Source organism: Dipodomys ordii, unplaced genomic scaffold (assembly GCF_000151885.1).
Source record: "Dipodomys ordii isolate 6190 unplaced genomic scaffold, Dord_2.0 Scaffold53, whole genome shotgun sequence".
Taxonomy (NCBI): domain Eukaryota; kingdom Metazoa; phylum Chordata; class Mammalia; order Rodentia; family Heteromyidae; genus Dipodomys; species Dipodomys ordii.
The window spans coordinates 2,674,085-2,687,495 of record NW_012267269.1 but is presented as its reverse complement, the minus strand read 5'-3'; positions in this window follow the sequence as shown (position 1 = coordinate 2,687,495).

The window sequence follows — 13,411 nt, the reverse complement described above, 5'->3', positions numbered from 1 at the left end:
TGTTTTAAGTGTTATTAAATGATGGAAATCCTCCTGTTTAGCAAAGAGGCACCCATGAAGACAGCTCCTGGCACAAAGCTAATCAAGACTGCCTGAATTGTGGCCAGTTGCTCTCCTGAGCCACTGAAAGACTTGCTGCCTGCTCATTTGCTCCGTGTCAGTTGACAATATGACAGTAGATTAAGTGCTGCTAATTTAATAAAGCTGCTCTGAGGACGAAGCTGAGCTATCAATGGATTGCACTGGTGGGGGTGGGGAGGGGTGCCTGAGAATATTGAATTGCCTGAAGTAATACTGGGGGGTGGAGAACCTATCGATTTTCAGTAAGGCGTAGTTATTTTTAGTCACCTGACTCTTGGACACCCCATCATTACCCATATTCATCAGAGGTGTATAATGAACAGAGGTATTGATTACAAGGGATAGCTGACGAGATTTCCCAACAGTGCTAGTTCACATTGATAGGTCTCCAATGGGAATACAGGCCACTCAGTCCATGGAACATAACTTATCGTGTTCTAGGTCCTTTCATTGATTTTGTTTGTGTGGGAGGGCAGGGGCAAGGACATCAGCCTTGTATGCAGCGGTGCTCCCTGACCTTTCTCTGATGCCTTCCTTGGAAGAGAAGGAAAGGAGAAGATAAACAAGCACAAGCCAACAATAACAAGTACACAGCCCTGCTGTAAGTTTCTGTATCTATCCAGGCTGCCTGCATCACTCTGTCTTTGATTCCCTGGATTATCTTGATTTACAGAAATGTGTTCAAAGCTGGGACATGCCAGTCAGAGCTCAGAGCCATCAGGCTCATAAAGCCTTTCCTCCCCTAAAGATCAACATATGGCTTCAGGAAATTATTGTTGTTAGGCTAATTGCACCAAGTTGGCATGGTAGGAATATAATGAGTCCCGGTTTCAGCAGGCTGACCCCCAACCCCAGTGATGCCAGCATAGAGTATTTTTGCCCATGGCAGGAATCCTCATCAAGTTGCTGTTTGCAAAAGCCATTCAGTTGGACATCTAGCATGGGCACCAAACCCATGCTGAACCCTTCCAGCCCCAAGAAGCTATTTGCTCTGCTATTTACTAGAGTCATTGCACTTCTGGAAATCTAGTGGTGACCAAATGCTATATAACCATCAGAAGCCATGTATTACCTGCTTAAAATGCTGAAATACATAACTAGGAATCATTAAACCCCAGGGAGAAAAAGAAAAGAAAAGGATTAAGACAAGGACAGCTGTAAAAAAATAAAGCTCAAATGCATCATTAGAAAACAGAAATTCACAAAGTAAAACTGTCTGTCATCCCCACCGGCTCTTAGCAGCACTCGACTTGTATATTAATGAAATGCTTTGGGAACTCCCAAGTAATCCCTCAACCAGTGGGACAAGCGACACACTTCTCTCCTCCAGTCCCTCCTTAACTTGAGCCAGGCTGGTGACAATGCTTTGTTTTACCTTAGACTATCTTCACCCGCCTGTGCTAATGTGTCTTACCTTGGCCAGCAGTCTTCTGATTCGGGACTTTCAGATATCTGCCACCTTCAGCATCAGCTTTGCCCTTCTTTATTCTTTTCTCATTTTCTTGGCCGATACTGTCTTTTATTTAAAAGAAAAATCAATATATTTGGATCCTCTGAGGTTAGTCTGTGCCTTGATTAGTTTTTTCCAAATGTAAAAATGTATAGGAAAAGAAAACTACCAAGGGCTTCAATAATTTTAAATCCACAGTTTGCCTCATTATGCCGCAACTTCAAGTTTTTGGATGCTCCCCCCAAAAAAATGACTATAAGCAACTGAATTTAGAGGTTATCAGGTTTTGGGTCATGTGCTGTATGAGGCAATTTAAAATTATTAGGCCACTTGCAGGATTTTAGAGAGATCCATTTTTACAAATATAAATTCTATTAACAATTCAAAGCACTCTCATAATTTCCCATCTTTGTTCTGCCCCATAATCTGCACTTCAACTTTTCTTTATTTTTTTTTCTTAAGTGGAGAATTTCCTTACAAACTTTCACAAAGTCATTTGTGGGCTGAAAACAAGACACTTATTTGATTATTTTCAGATGTCGCATCAATTGGTCTTCGGCAGAAAGTAATCCTGCAAGATGTTATGCTTTTATGCTCTCTGTTCTTTCAAAAACCACAAACGTGTATTTGAAAATATGACTCTTTCCAAAGTCCTCAGCCTCACCCCAAATGTTAAGAAGTAAAGACAGTCTCTAACTCACAAGCAGATTTGCCTTTTCAAGGACAAAATAAACACATGCATCTTTCATGCATCTACTGTGAGCAATAAGCATAGAGTGGGAAATACCTAGAGTACAGGTGAAATTTAGGAATTGAGCCTCACAAAGGAATTACGTTCTAAATACTTTAAAGATTTTTCTCTCTCCTTGCAGGAGACATGAAAAGCCCATCCCTTGGGGAAAGTACCCCGTAAAGTTACAAGTTCCCAAGCTTACCCCAACGTGCACGTGCCCATGCTTCCCCAGCATAGAGACTGAAAAGTCCAGCAGGGGCTGACAACCAACCAAGGCCTAAACTGACTACTGAGTAGTGCACAGTGGGATACTGATCCAAACAGTGCTGCAAACATTTCAAAAACGGAACCAACATTGGAACTACAATGCACAGAAGGCTGTTTGGAACTTGATGCCTAAAACCATTTAGATCAGATGCTTTGGGGAAAAAAATTAGTATTTATCATAGCATGTAAACAAGACTCAGAATTAACCACACATGTGGTTGACAGATCAGGCAGATTTCCCCTCCAGCTCCTCCTCTTTTCTTTTTTTTCTTCAAAATTATAATTAAAGGGTTGGACGTGTGGCTCAGCTGGTAGAATGTCAGCCAATGAGTGAAAGTGTCAGAGAGAGAGAGAGAGAGAGAGAGAGAATTATAATTAAACATACATAATATAAACTTTACCATGCTAACTGTTTTAAATATACAGTTGCATGGCATTTAGTAGATTCACATTGTTATACAACTCTTGCCTCCATCCAGCTCTAGAGCTTCTTCATTCTCCCTAGTGGAAACACTTTATATTAAACATTTAACTCCTCCTTCCCCTCTCCCACCTACCATTCTGCTTTCCATCCCTATGACTACTCTAGTTGCTGCATAAAGTAAGATAGTACTGTATTTATCCCTCTGTGTCTGGTCATTTCACTTTCATGATTGGCTTAAAAGCACTGTGACTTGTCTTGCTAATGCATTCTTCCTCTATAATATACATGATGGCTTTATGCTATGTTTTCTACCTTGTTATCCTTTACATTTATTACAGTCACATGCTGCCTTCTTAGTGTACACATTTTTATGGAGCAGGCTGCCCTCTGGGAGAAGCTCACATCACAATGAACAGAAGGTGGCCACCAGCCATCAACTAGAGAAGAACTGAGGCCCCTGTTCCATAGCCAGCAAGGAAGTAAATGTCAAGGACCATTGAAGGAGCTTGAACTCAAATTTGTTTCTCCATTGGGCCTACAGATAAGGCCACAGACCCTTGGCCAATATCTTGATCACAACCGTTGAGGGACTCTAAAGCATAGGATTCAACTTAGTCTAAACTAAAGAAAACAATTTATGAGATAGCAAAAGCTTTAAGCAATTAAGCTTTGGAGTAATTTAGCTTTGGAATAATATAGAAATAGATAACTAATACAGAATAATACTCAAAATATCCAGGATATGCCTATAATCCTAGCTATTCAAGAGGTTGAGATCTAAGCATCACAGTTCCAAGCCAATGGAGGCAGGAAAGTCCATGAGACTCTAATTTCCAATTATTCACCAAAAACACAAAAGTGTGGCTCAAGTGGTAGAAGACTAACATGAGCAAAAAGGCTCAGGGATAGTGGCCAAGAAAGCACTGGAAGCAGTATGTGCACACACACACACACACACACACACACACACACATATACACCAGGATACAACTCAAAAGTTTTCAGCCCAAGACGAACAAGAAAATCTCCTTTTACATGGGAGAAGACAGTCAGCAGAGACCCATACTGGGGTGACAAAGATGTTGGAGTTATTTTGGCACAAGGATGAAAAGAAGTAATATTTGAATGCTCCAACAATAAGGGAAAATACTGTTAAAATAGACAGAAACATAGAAAATCTCAGCAAAGAAATAGACATTTAAAAAAAGAACAAAAAAATTTAGACCTGCAAAACAAGATAATAATTTTTTTAATTTACCAGGTCAAGTCAATAGTAAAATGGAGATGACAGAGGATTCAGCAGAGTTGGAGACAAGTCATTAGAAATTACACAACCCAAACAATATAAGGAAAAAAAAGTGTTAAGGACCATGGGACAATGACAAAATACCTAAATATATATATTATTAGTTTTAAAATTAGAAGAGAAAAAATTCAATGAATAAAATGTATTTGGAAAAAATAGCTGAAATGTTTTTAAATCTAGCAAAGACACAAACCTACAGATCCAAGAGACTCAATAAATCCAAACAAGATAAATATGCAACCAGACACGGCAAATTTGGAATATGCTGTGAATTCAACAGATAAATTACAAAATCTCTTCAAGAAAGGAATCTGAAAAAAATAATGGCTTACTTATAGGAACATTGGAGTGATTGTATTTTTACATCAGAAACCAATAAAGCCAGAAGGAAGTGGAACATTTTGAAAGTGCTGAACGAAAAGAACTGTCAACTCAGAATTCTAAATCCAGGAAAAATATTCCTCAGGAATGGAGGTGAATTAAAGACCTCAGATGAAAGAATTCTACCACCACCACCACCACCACCCCATACACCCAGTCCCAGCATATGCCAAGAGAGCTGCTAAAGGAAAATCTCCAAAGAGGAAGGGAAATGATACTGGGAGGAAAGTTGGAACCCCAAGAAAGAAAGAAGAGCAGAAATGAAGAACATATGGACAAATATAATAAATATGTTTTCTTTCATTAACTTTTTTTGTAATTTAAAAGTGAAAAGAAAAACATTGTCTGATGGTGTTATCAATGTATGTAGTTAAACTCTTTATGATTCTGTTAATATAATATTCTCTAGAACAAACAACCAAATGGTAAAACAAAACAAAATAGGTAAGTAGTTACCATGGCTGGGAATGTGGGGGTCAGGTATGGCAGATAGAAGGTAAGCATTTTGCTGTGATAAAATATTCTAAAATGGCATAGCGTGTCTTTATTCATATGCAATTTTTTTTAAAAAGTAGTAACATAAATCTATATATGTACAAAATTTCATATACCTGTTCATGCAAAAAGTCAATTTTACTGGATGCTAGTGGCTCACACCTAGCTAAGCATAGCTACTCATGTGGCCAAGACCTGGAGGCTCAAGGTTGTAAGCCATACAAGGTAGAAACTTCATAAGACTCTATCGCTAAAACAACCAGCAAAAAAAAATCCAGGCTAGAGGCATAGCTCAAGTAGTAGAGTACCAGTATGCCTGTGAGCACACACACAGCATACACAGACTCACAGGTTCTTAATAATGACTCTTCTCTCATGAGATGCTCATTGTAGCACATAGCAGTTATAACAGTAGAGCAATTTTTAGAAGCCTTGACTTTCTATGTCCTGAGAAATTCTTCAGGTCAATGATTTTCAAGAATGTGTATATGTGTGTGTTGCTTATCATAAAAGCACTTTTCAAAACAAAGTGTTAAGTATACTCCAAGGCATGAAACAAATACAAGCAGAGGTTCCTTAGGACTTATTTGTCCTCTTTCTTCCTTGAAGGAGAAAAACTATGAAATACCTCCTGCCAAATCAGAACATAGCTTGTCAACTACTGATCTAAATTAAACAAATGTCAATTCATTTTTTAGGTGGAGAAAATAAGGTATGTAAAGCTTATTGGATTAGCCTAAAGTCACTCTACATGTCAATGTTAATGTTGTGATTAAAATACAAATGGTCACTTCCAATATAGTTGGGTGACCATAAAAAGCTTATTGTCTAAGCCACAAACACATTTTGGTGTGAAGAAACCCACTAAACAGATTGAAAGTTATTAGCAAGGGAGGCAAATAGTGTGGTGTGGCTACCAATAAAATTCACTCAGTCTTTACAAATTTCCTAACGCAAGAGTACCTAGGCCTTGACCTGCTAATAAAGCTCTGTGTGGGTTTGTGTGTGTGTGTGTGTGTGTGTGTGTGTGTGTGTGTGTGTGTGTATCCAATGCCTCTCAGTCTAATGAGTACAGAGAACCCAAGACTCAAATGGACACCACTTACATGTCATATCCAATATCTTTTAGTGTAAATAGTGTTGATGCTTTCCTAGACTTAGTGTAGAAGTAGCAAGGCTTCAGGCAATACTTGCCTAGTGATCAGGAATTGAGTTGTACAAATGTTTAGGTTGGTGGAGCCTTTCTGTACCAGTCAAATTCTTAGCTTAAAATGACAGAGAACAGCTCTGGTTTACACAGAAAACACACAACAGATAGCTCTGGGTAACTCACAGACTGGGTCAGAAGAATGGGTTACAAGCCTAAGCAGCAGACAGGAACATGAGAGACTAAAAGCTAGACAAACAACTGCCGAATTCTTATCACAGAGCTAGTCTAGTGAAGGCCCAGCTAATGTCCTAGGTTTTAAGCATTGCATTTCACCACTTGCACTGCTGACCTACAGACCTTATCTGCTTTTCTTGAGAGCTGGCTTTCAATCCCAAGGTCCAAGTGGGTGAATCTGAATGGCCAGTCCCATGTTATCACTACCAGTGTAAGTCTTTGAAAGCTCACAGTAGAAAGGAGTGTTTTGCTTATAGAAACTATACTTTTGTAACCCAATTTTCCACTGCTCTTTTCTAGAGGAAGGATTATGCTCCTCTGGCTTCCTGGCATCAATATAAACCATATTGTTTCCTTTGGCCAATGAACTATGAACAGAAATGATGTAGAATGCTTCTGAGTGAAAGCACGAAGCTCCGGTCTGTGCTCCACCATCTATCCTCCCTCTGCTTCAACAACAGCAATGTTCTAGAACAAACTACTGCATCCATCAGGATCCTGGAAGTAGAGATGGTATGGAGCAGTCACAGTCCATGTAGCATGGACATAGAGCATTAGTCAGAATCAGCATTTGGAAAGTATTAAGATTGCATCTTGTTGTCGGTATAATTTGTGGAGGGGAAGGGGAAAAACAAGTCGTTTAAATAAGGATACAGGTGGACCCGTTGCAACAATGAGAAGTACAAGTTGTCATGTCGAAAACGAACTTTACAACTTGGTGGAGGGGGGGAGGATAGGGTGGGGGGGCGAGGGGAGGCTGGGAAAGGATGGGAAGGGGAAACAAAAGAGGAGGCTACAATGCTTGATAAGAAATGTACTCATTATCTTGCCCATGTAATTGTAACCCCTCTGTACAGTATTTTCACAATAAAAATATTTAAAAAAGATTGCATCTTGTTTGTTACCAAGGGTTAACTTTATCTGACTCATACCCCAATCTCACCAATATGCATATGGCAGAAAATTCCCCAAAGTAGTCTGGTGAAAAGGGTTCAGATGCCTGGCAAAACAAAAAGGCATTGACTCTAAAAATTCATTTTCATATATAAAATACATCCAGATACATACGTTTTAAGGAAATACTTCCTTTCTTTAAGGCCTTCCATGGGCTGCTCTACCTACTCACTATAAGGGTACAAAGTTTGCTTGGTTATAAGAATCCTGGGGCCAAATCAGCAAATTCTGCACAATCTCTGCTGTGTGTTTGTTAAGGAGATCATTTATATTGATCTTACTTTTTAAAAAAATCACTCAATGTTAAAATTGATCAGAGAAGTTTTCCTCTGAGAGAAAATGGTTTTGAAAAACACTCAAGCGGGTTTAGACAATAAAAAGTTGTCAAGCACGTGCACGCGTGTGTGTGGTTTTAGGTGGTTTTATTTCTTTAAAAATTAGTTACATATTTTATTTTAAAGTCTTTTCAAAAACAAGGAATCTATTATTTTTGAGTCATATAATCAAAATAAAATAGTTATAGCTGTTCACTATAGAATTATTTTTCCTCTCCGAAGGAAATTAAGCTCAGCACAATTTCCTGGCTTCCTCAAAAGTTTTAAGGTTCCACAATTTTATTCACATCTGCTGATGATGTTCAGTCCTTAAGACCCGTTTCACAGGCTGAAAATCTTCTATTAAAAAGCAGGTCAACCAACAAAGTCCACTGAGAATTCACCTTTGAGTCTTTTCAGGAGAGATTGGGCAGAACTTGCCAATAGTGCCAGGTGCTGGCTGACCAAAGAGAAAATTCTGGGATCCAGCCTTTCACTACTCCAGGCCAAGTGAAGCAATTCATATTTGAAGAAGTAATCTGGGGTGTCTTTATCTTTTAAAATCATTTTGCTTTTCTTTTTAGGAAAGACCATGCTCATGAAATGCTGTGTCCATCAGTCCAGTTGCTTCAACAGTACTGCCACTTGTGAACCACCTGCACAAGCAACAGGTATTTTCAGAGTGTGACTCAGCGTCTGGGCCATCCTGGGTATCATGGGAGAATATAGTTAACTTTTCAAGGGGTGAAAAAGCATCAGCTTCATCACTAGCATCAGCTCTTGTCTGAAAGATGGAAGTCCTCCAAAGTACTTTCCCAAGTCTTTTCTGTGGCAAAAGGATTCAATAGATAGTATTCCTGAACAGCACACACACAGCACAAAATGCACAAGTTACTGTACCTAAAGAAGCAGAAGGAGAGGAAAAGGCAGGAGGGAGAGGGTACTGGGCAACAGGTGGGGAGACAGATGGCCAGTGGGAAATTCCCAGGGGCAACAGTGGACATGGATGCTCACTATTGATTAGTACTAAAACACAAGATATTGTTAGCATGGGATCCTTCTAATGAGTCTTATTGAGAGTCCCTGTGTGAACAGGGAAGTAGAAAGCAGAGACATGATCCAAAAGGACCAGTGTAATCAAAGTAGGGTCTTGAGTCAGAGGCCCACGGATTAAGAGGAATTTCCCAAAGTATCTCCAAAGAGACTGGGTCAGACAACTACTGATATGTCAGGAATGCCACCATGTTGTTTTGGAAATCCCCAAGGGTGTGATGGCCCTGTAGGCATCACTGGCTGTATTTTCTGACCTGAAGTTTAGAGAAGGGCACCTTCTCCTAGAGATGCATACAACTGTATTGGTCGACTTAGACCAAAGGAGAGCTTTCTCCAGAGCAGCTCTCAAAGTGCAAGGTGGAGAAAGAGTTGCTACTACAATATGTGCGGCATTTTAGTAAAAGTACAAAACAGCATTTCCATCATTCCAGAGGGAGTTAAATGGACCATGCTTCAAAGGTGGTATGTATCTCAATTATATTAAAAATAATTTTGTTTCCTGAAGAAGGAAATTAAAGCAGAACTAAGGAAGTGGAAAAACCTCCCAAGCTCCTGGATTGGGAGGATTAACATCTTGAAAATGGCAATACTTCCAAAGGCTATCTACAAATGCAATCCAATACCTATCAATATCTGAATCTCATTATTCAATGAAATAAAAGAAGCAACCCAAAAATTCATATGGAACAATACGAGACCCGAATAGCAAAAACAATGCATAGCAGAAAGAACAGCGCTGGAGGAATATCAATACCAATTTTCAAACTCTACTACAAAGCCATAGTAATCAAAACAGCTTGGTACTGGCACAAGAACAGACCTGAGGACCAATGGAATAGAACTGAAGACCCAGAAATGAACCCACAGACCTATAGCCACCTAATCTTCGGTAAGGTAGCTAAAAAAAAAAAAAGAATGGAAGACATCCTCTTCAGTAAATGGTGCTGACAAAATTGGTTAAATACCTAAATCCTTACATATCACCCTGCACCAGAATCAAATCCAAATGGATCAAAGTCAAAGCAGACACCTGAAAACATTATAGGAAGGAATAAGAGAAACTCTAGGGCTCCTTGGCAGAGGTCAAAATTTTCTTTTTTTTTAAATTTTATTTTATTTTATTTTATTTGTGAACATACTGTACAGAGGGGTTACAATTACATGGGCAGGATAATGCATACATTTCTTACCAAGCATTGCAGCCTCCTCCTTTGTTTACCCTTCACATCCCTTCCCAGCCTCCCCCCTCCCCGGCAATCCTCCCCCCCCCCACACCGACGTTGTAAAGCTCGTTTTCGACATGACAACTTGTACTTCTCATTATTGCAACAGGTCCACCTGTACCAAAATTTTCTTAATAAAGACCCAGAAACAACAAATCAAAGAAAGGTTGGACAAATGGGATTGCATGAAACTGCTGAGCTTCTGCATGTCAAAGACATGCCAAGCGAGATCAATAGAAAGCCCACAAATTGGAAGATCTTTACTAGCCATACAAAGGACAAGGGTCTCATATCTAAAATATACTTAGAACTCAAAAAATTAAATCCCTCAACAATAAATCCTCAAAGAAACAACTGCCCAATAAATAAGTTGGCTAAAGAGTTAAAGAGAAACTTCTCTGAAGAGGAAATAAGAATGACCAATAGACATATGAAGAAATGCTCAACTTCTCTAGCCACAAAAGAAATGCAAATCAAAACAACATTGAGATACCACCTCACCCCAGTTAGAATGGCTATAATCAAGAACTCTAATAACAACAGATGCTGGAGAGGATGCAGCCAAAAGGGAACCCTACTGCACTCACTGTTGGTGGGAGTGTAGACTTATTCAACCACTTTGGAAAGCAGTATGGAGGTTCCTCAAAAGACTACACATTGAGCTCCCCTATGACTCAGCAATCCCACTTTTGGGCATTTACCCAAATGATCACAAACAATGCTGTAGTAAAGCTACCAACACAACTATATGTTTATTGCATAATTATTCACCATAGCTAAGATACCCAGATGCCCCTCAGTAGATGAATGGATCAAGAAAATGTGATATACATATATATATATATATGTGGTATATATACATACATATATATATATATATATATGTGGAATTCTATGCCTCCATCAGAAAGATAGAAATGGAAAGATTTGGAAAAAATTACATTAAGTGAATTAAGCCAGGCCCAAAGAAACATGGGTCCCGTGGTTTCCCTTATTTGCAATAACTAGTATATGTCTAGGACAAGCAGAAAAAGTCAAAAGCTATGTACATATATGACCATATAAGATGATGTTATGTGAAATGAACCCCAAGATAAGGACACAAATCTTTTTTCTTTCTTGCTATTGTTTCTAAAGTATTTATAATGTGCCATGTGATTTTTGTTGTTGTTGTTGTTTCTTTAGTATATTCTTCCCCCACAGTATAACCCTTGTTTTCACTGTATTTGATTCAGGTGCCCTGCATCTTGTATATACATTTTTCTAATTTGGGGAGGGAAAGGGAAATAACAAAATGCTTAAATAAGGATACAGGTTGACCTATTGTAACAATGAGATGTACAAGACACTATCTTGAAAACTAAAGTCCGGCAGGGAGAGGGGGAGGAGGGGGATGATAGGGGAAAAACAAAGGAGGATAGGGGAAAAACAAATGATGGATAGGAAATGCACTCATTACCTTATTCATGTAACTGTAACTGCTCTGTACAGTATTTTTAAAATAAAAAATAAAAAAGTACTTTTGTTGGATTTGAGTGTACTGATATAGAAAAGATTTCTAAGATCTCTAGCTGAGTTTAAAAAGCAAAATGAAAATAATATCTAAAATTTTAATTTTAAAAAGTCACAAAAATTACATTCTCAAATATGTGTGTACATTTCTCTTGAGTAGAGAAAGGGTTGGTTAGGGACTTGGGTACAAAACCTATTTTGTTTGAAAAATGTTAACCCTGGACATTAAAATTAAATTTAAAAAAGATTGCTTAAAAAGTTTAAAGTACATAAAAATATAAAAAAGAAGTACACGTTAGAGCTTCTCTTTTTAAATTGGCTTAGATCAGTTATAGGGACTGAATTTCATTGTTACATCTGCACCCCATTATCTTTTTTAATCTTCCTTAGTATTGAGCCTTCAGGGGTTCTTCAATAAATTGGTGATAAAATATATGTATAGAATTGTCCTGTTGTCTCTAGTTTTTCCCACTTAGGGGTTGTATTTCTTCATCTCATTCAAAGAGTTGTCATCGTCCTTCTGTATCGCTGGGCCACCCCAGATGGGTGGTTCTGGGTGGTGGATGATCTCCTAGCTGAGCCAGATCACATGAGTGGGATCACTGTCTTCGTTCTCAGGGATGGCTGCTGTTGAGGAGTGTAGTGTGTTTTCATGAATCTTTGGTCATCTGAGCCAGAATCCACTTCTCTTATTTGTTACTGGGAATTTCCTGCTATGAAGTATTTCCAAATGACCCTTAGGCCTGGCCCATCCCATGGCTCCATTCTAAGTATGGCCCCTTGAGAGGAGCAGAAGGAACAGAACCAGAGTAAACTTAGGAAATCAGGCAAAAATGCTTCAAGATGTGTAAAGGATTCTAAAGCAGCACCATGATGTTCCAAATTTACTCCGTCACAGAGCGCCTGCACATCTCAATTTTACTGGATCTACTTCCTTCCTCCCTGAAGCGATTCTCTGAATCCACAAACACAAATCATTTTGAGTCATTACTCACTCACAATTTTAAAATTCTCTCTGCAGTGTCATTTGGCTGCTGTTGGCTGCTCCGGAGCTGTGCTCAGCTGCACCCTACCTCTTATAAACCTATGAGCAAGTAGAAGCGCCTCAGCACATGCCACATCTTCCTTTTGCTTAGCTTTCACAAGTAGGGACACCCCGTGGCAGCACTTCATGTTGTTGGGAGGATTTACTCACTCATGTTTACAATCACTTAGCACAACACCCAATCTATGGTAGGAACTCAGACCTTTATTTCCTAACTAGACGTGTTTTGCTTTTTTAACCAGTGAACGCTGTGCCAAGGTACCTTCTTTGTCATTCATTATTTATTCTTTCAGTATTTATTGCTGATGTGTCAGGCATTGTTTTAGGTTCCAGAGATGCCTCCCTGAGCTGTGTGCATGAGGCCCATGGTTTCATCAAGGACTGGGGTTTTCACAGGGTTGAAGTTATAATCTCCTCCAGCTATGATTGAGTTAGCCTCTCTGTAGTATGTCTTCCCAGCTGGCAGAGCCTAGTTTCAATTCCTCTTTTCTCTTTTACTTGAGTTCTGGTGCTTTATGCCAACACTTGTAGCTCGTGGCAGTATAAGATTTTTGGAAGAAAATAGCTTGGGAAAACAAAGTAGTTAAGGTTGCATGAAGGGTTACAAAAGTACCCCCATGGTTCTTGAAAATTATCAACACTCAAAAATATAAAAGCTAAGAGATAGTCCTAAGTAGTATTCCTTGCCATAAGAACTATTCTATACATATTGCAAGAGATCTGTAGATGGTCACATGACATCACCGTTAGTCAACAAGAATACTGACCTAGACTCTTTTTTTTTTTTTT